This window comes from Cebus imitator, unplaced genomic scaffold (assembly GCF_001604975.1).
Source record: "Cebus imitator isolate Cc_AM_T3 unplaced genomic scaffold, Cebus_imitator-1.0 Scaffold282, whole genome shotgun sequence".
NCBI classification, from domain to species: Eukaryota; Metazoa; Chordata; class Mammalia; order Primates; family Cebidae; genus Cebus; species Cebus imitator.
Genome location: NW_016107597.1, coordinates 2,855,818 through 2,867,354, shown reverse-complemented (window position 1 = coordinate 2,867,354; position 11,537 = coordinate 2,855,818).

Sequence of the window (11,537 nt, the reverse complement as noted above, 5' to 3'; positions counted from 1 at the left end):
AGAAAGAAAGAAAGAAAAAGAAAGAAAGAGAGAGAGAGAGAAAGGAAGGAAGGAAGGAAGGAAGGAAGGAAGGAAGGAAGGACAGAGAAAGAAAGAGAGAAAGAAAGAGAGAAAGAAAGAGGGAAGAAGGAAGGAAGGAAGGAAGGAAGGAAGGAAGGAAGGAAGGAAGGAAAGAAGGAAGTCAGGCAGGCAGGCAAGCCATGAATAAATGGTGATATCCAACCGTGAACCTGATGTGTTAGGTCAGAAAGTCTCGTCGTGGAAGCTTATGTTCAATTTTGGAGTGGAAGACTGATATGGTCTGGCTCTGTGTCCCCACCCAAATCTCATCTTGAATTGTAACCAGAATTGTAATCCCCACATGTTGGGAGAGGGATCTCATGGGAGGTGATTGAATCATGAGGATGGTCCCCCATGCTGTTCTTGTGGGTGAGTTCTCATGAGATCCAATGGTTTTATAAGGGGCTCTTCCCCATTCTCTCTGCATTTCTCTTTCCTGCTGCCTTGTGAAGAAGGACATGTTTGCTTCTCCTTCAGCCATGATTGTAAGTTTGCTAAGGCCTCCCCAGCATCAGAACTGTGAGTCAATTAAACCTCTTTCCTTTATAAATTACCCAGTCTCGGGTATTTCTTTATGTCAATGTGAAAACAGATAATACAAAGACCAAAAGTTCCCGCAGAAATATTAAGAATATTTGAAGTGGTTGGAAAAAGATGCAGTGTGGTCTACAGAAAACAAAATATAAATATAAGTAGAACAAAATGGAAGGTAGCAACTAGCAGAAGGTGGGGGATGAAATAAACAGGGAAAAAGAAACAAATTTGTAATATAAAATAAGTGGCCAAGCACAGTGGCTCACACCTTAATCCCAGCACTTTGGGAGGCTGAGGCTGGTGCATCACTTGAGGTCAGGAGTTCTAGACAAGCTTGACCAACAGGGTGAAACCCCATTTCTACTAATAACACAAAATTTAGCCAGGTGTGGTGACGTGCACCCATACTCCCAGCTACTTGGCAGGCTGAGGCAGGAGGTTGCAGTGAGCTGAGATTGCACCACTGCACTCGAGCCTGGGTGACAGAGTGAGACTCTGTCTAAAATAAAATAAAAGTGTCTGATTTACCTAAAATAGTCTATATTGTAACATTGTTTTGCTCCTAATACATAGATCTAAAAGGCCATGGCGTATTCCAAATTAAAATCTAATGTTTATTGTGCCAAGCACCCTTTTGAAAGATTTTCATGGAGTACATCTTTTAATCTTCACCCTAGCTCTACAAGTTTAATATTGTCTACCCAGATGACAAAATCCAGGCTCAGCAATTGGGTATATTTCCCATCCGTAGCATAAGGCATAGCTAGAGTTTGAAAGTAGTCTTGTGTGATAAGAGCCTCTGAGTTCCTCCCATACCACTCTGGGTTCCAATTGAGCTGCAAAAGTTAAATAGGAGTAAGTACATTTGTGACACTTCATAGAATACATCTAAAGTACTTCATTTTTAAATCTCGGCACCTAAGACGACTTTTGTTTTTTGACTATGGATAAATGTGGTATTGCCATTGTATAGTTACAAGGTACATATTTTTCAAACCAGAAGTTGGAAACAAAGGTTTTACAGAGAGGGTTTCAGTTTTGTACACATATGAACAATCTTATGAAGATGTAAAATGTAAAATACATTTAATTATATATTGAAGAAATTACTTTCATTAAAAAGAAAAATACAATCACATGAAATAAAGTCCAGTTTGAGAATACCAAACATATGGTTCTATAAAACATAACTTCTATCCTTTATAGCCCAATCTTGTCGTAGTTTCTCTCAGGTCTAGTTTTCACCCTCACTAATTTAGTCACAATCCTTGTTTAGCTAAGGACTTTGAAGCCATTTCATGCTTCAGTGCAGAAAGGTAATTAATGTTAGAATTTTGACCTTTAAAAACACACGTAGAGGATTTAATAACATTGATGTAATTACAATGCATTAAGTGGTTATTCCTTTTCTTACCTCCACAAAGTAATTGTAATAGAATCTGATGCTACTATTGTCATTGCTGTTTAAATCATAAACAAGGGAATTGCCAATGTGGAAATGTATCCTAATTCAAATTAGGCATAACATGTAGAATATTAAAATACAAGAAACCTTGCTTCCTTTACTTCCTTTGTTTCTGACACAAAATGAAAACGATTACTTTCAATTAGCTAAAAACCTACCCACACATATATCTGGTTAAATACTATGAATTATTTTTCTGGAAGACTCCCAAGAGACATTTAAACAGTGGATAAATGATAAATCCTTTCCAATCTACTGGATGACTAATTTAATCTGTGGTCCCATAGCTAATTTGAGAATGATAGTTTTCACAGCCCATACCAAAAACAAAACAAAACAAAACAAAACCCCAAATGCTACACAATGAAATAACATCCTCTGGTTTGCAGACAGCTTCATTATCCAGTTTTATAATTACGAGCACAGTATGATTGTGTTTTCATGCACCAGGTGTGAACTGGCTCCCCATACAGCCTGCAGACATATATCTATGAATTGGATCACTTTTAGGAAGTCAGGCATGTTCTTTCTACTTCACCATGATTCGTCCTACTCCTTATTGTCTTAAATCTATACTGTTTTACTCATTTGGGTAATCTTCTGGGCTTTTAGGATCACACAAGTTTGTTAGCCTTGATTTACAGGATGAAAGAAAACATATATTGGCCATTACATTAAAAAAAAAAAAAAAACTTGGGCACCTAAGATAGACTAATCATATATATGAGTGTGCCAATTATTTCTTGACCCTCTGCCCCATATCTTTTATTATTTGCCTTTCTTTGTGATAACATTTCTGCCTTGCCAGTTAGCATAATACTTCAACTAAGGAAGGAGCTTGAGGGAAACTGCAAGGCGATAGCAACAGGAAGGCACTTTCCCTTCAGGTTTTTGTCCTCTTTTCTCATAAAGCAGCACTTGAGCCTACTAGCCCTCACGAATCAGCTCTAGCCAACCATACTCTTACATCATATTCTCCCTATTTACTGGTCCACCAGCTATGATCTATGCCCTTTGGCAAATGTCTTTGCTCCTGGAGGCTGCCTGCTCCTGCTCTCTTTAAAGAGATCTAAACCTCAATCTTGAAGGGATCCTCTAATAAGTTATCGTTCTTATATTGTCAACTCTCTTCAGCCTAGATATTATAGCTGTTTGTTTTATAACCTGCTATCTCTGGACCCCTTAGAGGTGTTTTTTTTTTTTTTTTAAAAAAAAATATTTTTTATTGTGTTTTTTTTTTTTTTTTTTTTTTTACTTAAGTATGTTTATTGGTGATTAACTCTTTATGTTCATCTTCTCTATTCAAATTACTAGTGTTATTTCTGTGTTCTAACTAAATCCTGACTGATACAATGAGCAATTATAGGGAAGTTTATTCTAGATAAGATGTATCAAAATTTCTTATGAACAAAGATAACAAAATCGTATTAGCCAATGCTGCTGATAAAGACATACCCGAGATGGGGGGCAATTTACAAAATAAAGACGTTTAATTGGACTTACATTTCCACATGGCTGGGGAAGTCACACAATCATGATGGATGGGAAGGAGGAGCAAGTCACATCTTACATAGATGGCAGCAAGCAAAGAGAGAGTAAGGAGGTTGGAAAAGCAGAAAACCCTGATAAAACCATCAGATCTCATGAGACCTATTCACTATTATGAGAACAATATGGGGGAACCACCCCCATGATTCAATTATCTCCCCCCAGGTCCCTCCCACAACACTGAGAAATACAGGAGTAAAATTTGAGATGAAATTTGGTTGGGGACACAGGGCTAAACCATATCAGAAGTGTTCTAGGAAATAGAAATTAAAGCAGGATCTATAATATGCCAGGTTGCACTTCTATGTACATAAACTAAGTTCTATTTTTTAAAATCTTATTAAAACGGTAAGCTTTAATGAATACTAAAAGCAATGGCTGAATTTCTTACTAGGAAGAAGCTGAAAACAGGGCTATTAACTTTTAGCTTAAGATATCTAAAATTGTATTGAATAATAATTTGAATTAAAATCAGTCACCAGGAATACACACACACAGGTGCATAGAAAATCATGGGGTCTTTTTCTTATTCATCAATTAATTCACATGTCAAAAAAAGGCCAGCAAGTTACAATTGGGTAGGTTGGGTGTCCTTTGTCCTCAAAATATTTTTTCTTTTTGTATACAGATAAGAGTTTGTAGATCAATAATCATTTTGATTTCAGCATGCAATTACATTCACTTTGCTTGAGTTCCTTCGAGTTATGTACAAAGCTTCCTGTTCTGAAGCCACTGTGTATTTGTTTTTCTGCTCTGGTTTCATTGCATCCTGATGGCAAGTTAAATTATGAAAAATGTTAGTCTTTAATTCCATCAAGATGCTGATGTCAGAGAAAGGTAAAGTTACAAACTAGATGCTACTAGGAACTTGAGTCATGCTGTACCAGAAGGACCCCTATAAACTTATTTTTTTCTTTTTTGATTTGATGGAAATTAGAGATGTAAGTAGGGCAGCCTGGTAAACTCATCTGCTGATAGTACGCATGAAGGTGTAAACTAGAAAATTTAATAGGACCAAAAATACAAACAAATTTTAACAAGTGATAAAACTGCACTCTATATTGTTAGTCATTTATACCAGGTATTAACCCCCTCAACACTGTAGGGATTGTGCAAGTTCAGGATAGGGCTTCGAGGTCAGCAAGTAATTAATGTAAGTAACTAATGCAAGTAAGTAATGAAAATAAGGATTGAATTGAAATCCTTTGTACAATGTCCCTACAATATACAAAATACAGTGCCATCAAGAAGCTTAAGATCTGATGGGTGCACAAATGGTTCACTCTGAAGTGTTCCACATATTAATGCTTTACAACAAAATGATAATCCTCAGCTATTAAATTTTGACTTTGGTTTGGCTAGAAATAAATTGTTTTTCCTTTTAAATTTCTTATTCTTTATTATTCCCCCAGCAGTGCACCTCCAATTTTTACCAGCTTCTTACTATAGCCAGGGAAAAAGTGAATCAGGAGGTTGAATAAATCTGAAAAAAACTGTTGAAATAATGATTTGTTTGAAAATATTTGGATAATTGATTTATACCAGTTTTATTTTGATGCACCTTGTTAACTGTTTACTGGCAAATCTGTGAAAGACACAAAGCTTACTTAGTACCAGATTATTTAGATTGAATATTTTGACCATGGTGTGTTGATAGCCTTTTCACTATTATTGGCTCCTTTTAATACAGGGCATTTATTTATTTAACAAACACCTCCTTAGCATGCATCAGTATACCCAAGGCTAGACGATTTACCCCAATCTGAAAGGGCAAAATTCTGGGAGAGGCCTTTCATTGGTTAACATATCTCTCCCTCAAAACATAGATGTGCAAAGGTGAAATAAATGTGTTTCTCTCCTTCTGGCACCCTGCAGTCACCATCTCACTTTATTGTGAGGATATTTTCATTTAACAATTTGAAATATAAATTGGAGGACTTTCAGTGGTGTTTTAGGGATTTTAGAATGTCTCTTCTCCAAACCTGGAAATGTACAAGTCTCCAAGTCAGATCGTCAGAAAAAATTCTGCCTCATCTTTGGGATTTAGAAACCCATTTATAAAAAAAAACAAGTCAAGACACACAACATTTGCAGCCACATGACATGTGCTGCAGTTGTCTTCATTTTAATATTTTGAAAGGTCTACCACTTTTCTAAACAATAACTCTCTTTCTTTTGAATCTCTATCATAATGGAGGCGTTGTCTTCCCAAAACTCCATTTAATAGTTAAAAATTTTGCATACTTTTTCTAGGCCATTTCAAATAATCTTTTCTCTAGGAAACTATTTTATTTGTCAAACCAAGGTAATGTTTTCTCCCCCACAATACTTAAGTTCGTTTTTTAAAGTTTTATAACATTGCAGAGTACTATGAGTGGAAAATACTTTCCTCTATAATTTTTGTTTGTTTGTTCGCTAATATATTTGGAGGATATAAATATCATATTGTTTTATTGTAATTAATAAAAGGAGGTGGACAGGGAGGGTAACTCAGATTATATGTCTTCAAAAATAAATACAATTCATCTTTTGAATTACTCTGACAATGAGACCAAAGCTAACTTTTTCACTGGAAAATCATGAAAAGAAAGTCAGAAAAACATCAGATTTACAACCTGTCTCCATGCTTATGTTTGGAGCACCTGTCTGAGGAATCCTTCCGTCCTTAGCATGTGGAGGGTTTGGATGGAGCGTAAAGTAAGGAATCATTCCCCATTACTCTTCAACACAATCTGCCATCTGTTCCTTTTCAGAATAGTGGCAGCTGCCAGGCACCCCAGTGAAATTGCTTTACAAATTTCCTCACAGGGCCACGGATGGGCAGAAGCTGAAAACAGTCAGAGGTGGGAAATCTTTGCTTCCTTTAAACAGGGACAGCAGCCTCACTTGCTCAAGCCTGCAATCTCTCTGGGGTTAAGGCTTCCTCAGATGTCCTCCTTCCAGTCCAAGGAGACGCTTGGGCAACGTGGGGCAGTTTTCCTCCACTCCAGGAGGCCCTTTGGTAATTCCCCTCGGCTCCAAGTCAAAGCCCAGATACCTAAGATATCTTCACCTGCTAGGTCTGCCTTTTAAATTTTTTTGGAATTTTGTGTTTTAATATTCAAGGTAAAATAAAGTCTAAAAGAAATAAGCTATAGAATAGAAAACTCTTGGTGTGTGGTTATACTATCGAGAGAAGATGCCTTTTTTAAAAAAAAGCCCAAGCGTGCAACATGCCCTGATCCAAGGACTGTATAGAAACCCACCTCTCCTTCCTACCCCTCCTCTGTGACCTAGTGGCCACAGGGATGTCAGCCATTGTCATTTTACTTTCAAGTAAGTCTCCAGACCCTGTATAGTGTCTCCTTCCTGAGAGTTCCCAGACTTGCGTCACACCTGTCCTCAGAACTGCCATCTAGTATGGTCTCAGAGGCTTTGGAGTGAGGGGATGTTAGTAATTCTGTGTTCATTGTAGCTCTATTCATGCTAGCCAAGATGTAGAAACAACCTAAATGTTCATCAACAGATGAATGGATAAAGAAAATGTGTATACACACAAAGGAATATTATTCAACCTTAAAAAAGAAGAAAATGCTGTAATATGGGACAACATGGATGAACCTTAAGGATGTCAGGCTAATGAAATGAAATAGACACAGAAAGACAAATAGTGCATGATTCCGCTTTGATGAGAGTACAAATCAGTCACCTCTGTGGCCAATTCCAATGGCTTTCCTTCAAGTTCAATTGGCCTTAGCAGGGAACTGATCACTCAACAGCCCCTCATACAATTACCAGAGAAAATTCCCAGAATCCTGACCCCAGCAGGAGCAGATTTACCAAAGAGTCTTGCCGACTGGCTATCTTTGCTTTTTAACCTGGGACTTGGGTGCTTCTGAATTCCAGAGGTTCCTGCCCTGACTCATTTCAGCATCCATTTGTACTTCCCTGAACAAAGAGCACAATGCCCTTAAAGATCTTGTGATAAGATTTAATGATGTGCTTTTAAGACAAGATATCTAAATTTTGAGTTTTGACAACATGATCTCTAGCCACATTTGTCTAGTCTAGCCCATCCCCTCTTCCACCCATCATGCCTTTTTAGCAGAAACTCAAAAACTGACAGATCTGGGTCCAGAGAGCAGGCAGGAACTGTGGGCTTGAGGAGCAATGAAGCACCTCACTCCTGCTTTCTGCATTTTGTCAAGACCTTCAATCATAGAAAGCCAATCCCAGGTCTATGTTTACTTCACTTTCTTTTCTCCAAGGATGGAGATTTACATCAAGCAAGAGTTGAACTTACTAATGAGGAACAGAAGGAAACTCTTAGCCTGTTACAATGTTGAGGAGGAGGGCTGGGGGAATTCACTCAATGGCAATTTACGAAAATGTTTTCTGTGAAAAAAAAATTATGGTTGGAGCAAAACTGTATATGGTTTGGCCAGCCAGCATCAATTTCCTCTTCTTAAAAGCACTCAAGAATTTTTGGAGGAATTACCTCCTCCACATTGAATACAGTCTGGTGAGCTGTGAACAAAGGCTCTGCCTCACTCAGCGAATGGGTGAGCACCTGACCCAGTTTGAACCAGTGAAAATCTCAGGCAGAGGAGTAAAGACAAACAATGATGGAAATTTTATTCTCTTTTGGGGTGGAAGATGAAAAGGAGGGATGTTCTGACTGCCCCAACTGCTAATTCCTGTTTTCCAGCCTGGAATACAGTCTTTTATTTTCTTTACTGTACTTTAGTTTCTGGGGTACATGGGCAGATCATGCAGGATTGTTGCATAGGTACATACATGGCAATGTGGTTTGCTATCTCCATCCCCTTGTCACCTACATCTGGCATTTCTCCCCATTGTATCCCTCCCAACCTCCCCACCGCCACGGTGGCCCTCCCTTGCCCCCCCTACAACAGACACTAGTGTGTGGAAGACAGTCTTGAGTCTGGCCCATTTCAAAACCCTAGCCTGTATTAGCTCCTGCTAGTTTTCCACATAAATTCTGCTTAACCTCAGCAAAATGAGATTATTTCTGTTGCTTAAAACTAAAGAATCTTCATTATGTAATTACATAACTCAGAAAAATAAGCTATAAAGTGAATATTGATATCTCAAGTATATTAGATCCTTGTTACCTGGTCCATGCTTCACTTGATAATATAACAAGATTGGGCACCAAATACATCAACATTAAATACATAAAAGAATCTGCATGTATTTGTTAACTTCACAGAAAACAAACACTGCAATTGAAACTGTTTTGGACATTTCAAAGAGAGCTGACAAGCAGTGTCTTAGAAAGGTTCTAAACTGCAAGCGTCAACAAACTGAATGATGAAAACATGAACACTCCCCTCTCTTTTAGATAAGATTGCTTGAAATAACAAACACTAGGGTAATCAGGAATATAGTCAACCATCTACACTCTGAATGGAAAGCCAGAACAACTTGTTCCCATTTAAATTTATACGATTGGAGAATTTGCAGCACTGTGAAAATATAATTTCTTTGAAATGTTTGGAGATGAGAAAAAATATAAACTAACAATCTTGGAACAGATTTACTTATTGTTGTATTTTATCCTGAAGATATTTGAATGCCAATGTGCTCTCCAATACATGGCCCAAGGGCTTTATGACTGAAGTTTATTCAAGAAAGGCAAGGGACAAAAAAAATTAATTAATTATCCATGTTAAAAATATGGTGGCATCACAACAGATGCCCATAAAATGAAAATTGACTATAATAAATGTTTCCCTTAAAAATTTCTGAGGGAAAACACCTCCATTGACGATCATCATGGTGTTTCCTGTTGTCACTAAAATGAGTCCAACACTAGTTTGTCCTCCAGTATTGGAACATATTACTCTTTGTTAGATGTGCACAAGATTAAACAGCTTGCTTATGTTTAACAAAAAAGAAAGCTTTACTATAACCACACTTATTGAGGCAAGATGCTCCCAACGGTCAGTGAGGCAGAGCTACTTGAAACAGAGACACTTAGAAAGAAGATTCGCCGTTTCATGCTAACTCTTAGGCTTATGATAGCTGAAGTTTTCTATACATTGAAATTATTGATTCCCTCTCTGTTGTTTTGGCAAGCCAACTTCTCAAAAGTTGAATATATGGTTGATATGACTCCACTGTAGACTAGTGAATAATTTTTTGGGCAAATCTCAACTCAACTGAAGCCTATTTCAGTCATGCTTTCCTTTGGCTTATAGCTCCATTTTGTGGTTTACTCTATTGGCTAAAGAAAGTTCTAGATTGACTGCCATCCAGTTAGTTAATTAAGCAATAAAACTTACCAGTGCTGGCATCATGAAAGGCTCGTAAGGAGCTTTATCAAATTTAATCCCAAAAGCAATCCTGAAAGGTGTGCATTATTATCTTCATTTTACAGACTTTTACAAAAAGGAAGATTTAGAGAAGTTATGTGACTTGTTTTAGGTAACATAGCTAGTAAAAGACAGATCTGACATAAACCTACACTCCAAAACTTGTGTTCTTTATTCTTTACCACATTACCTATTTAAAAAGAATTGTCAATAATTTCATTTTAGAGCTAGGAGTCTATTCAGAGTCCGCAAACTGTGATAAATAGTAGAATAGGCTTTAGACCCAGATAGCTTGAGCTTCATTCCTACTTCATCCTCTTACTCAGGATTAACCCTGGGAAAGTTAGGTAATCTTACCTCTCTGTGATTCAGTGTCCTCATCTGCAAAATGGGGATAATAATGGATCCTACTTCATAGAGATATTATAAGAATTAAATGTGTAGAAGCACAGAAAGCTTTGGAACCATGTTTGACACACGTGTTCCATTGCTCCATAAATATTAGCTATTAATATCTATTATGTGATTGATGGTGATGTGATTCCCCTTGACAGTTTTGATTAAGTTAAGGACTCTGGGGGCACTAGTTTCAAAACTACATGGTATTGCTTTCTTGAGACCTCTCATTGATCAGTTAGCATTAATTATGCGGGTCCTGTGAGTGTCTAATATCAAATTAGGTAGATACAGGATAAAAAGCAGTGGAAGATAATTATACTGTCCATAAGGAATTTCCAGCTGGAGTCAAGTCCTAAATGGAAAGGGCACAGCTAAATGGCAGAAGCTAAAGGGCTGATTGGAAGTCCACCAGTAAGCCTTGTACCATGGAAATGATTTGGCAGTTTCACCAGTGCCCGGCCTCTGACCCTCTTTATTGTAGGCCCAGAAATACAAACTCCCAAGTGCATCTTCTTGTTATTTATCTTTGTCTAACACCTTACTTGAAAACTTAGTGTCTTCAACCAACAATATACACGTATTTTCTCTTATACTTTCTATGCTTCAGGAATTGGGGAAAAGCTCTGTTGGGTGGTTCTGTCTCAGGATCTCCTATGGTTGCAATTGGTTAGTGGCTAAACCAGGAACGGTGAGTGGCATCTGGAGCGGCAGGAGACATTTCTCTCTCTACATGTAGTCTCAGGCCTCCTTCATATGGTCTCTCCATATGGTCTCTCCATCTTGGTGGCCTCAGGGTAACCAGACTTATTACTAGGTGCTCAGGGATCCAAAAGTTACTGACCCAGAAGAAATAAGCAGAAGCCTTTTATCAGTCACCAGAATCACTTCCACTGCATTCTCTTTGTCAAAGCAATGACAAAATCTTGCCCAGTTTCAACTGGAAGAGACACACACCAACATTTTGATAAGAAGAAAGTCAAATAATCTGCACTGTTTTGAATCACCACAATGCCAAAGAACTGGTTGTATCCAGGAGGGATCTAAAGCTCACAGACCTATAATGTAAAATTGGAAAGCTAATTTATAATGAGAAATAAGACTGTCAAGCAGATCACACGCTGAAGCCAGCTTGACATACCAATTTTTACCCAGTGGACGTGGTATACTATGTACCAAAATATCAGAATGCCAATTGCTGAATATAAAATTAGGCA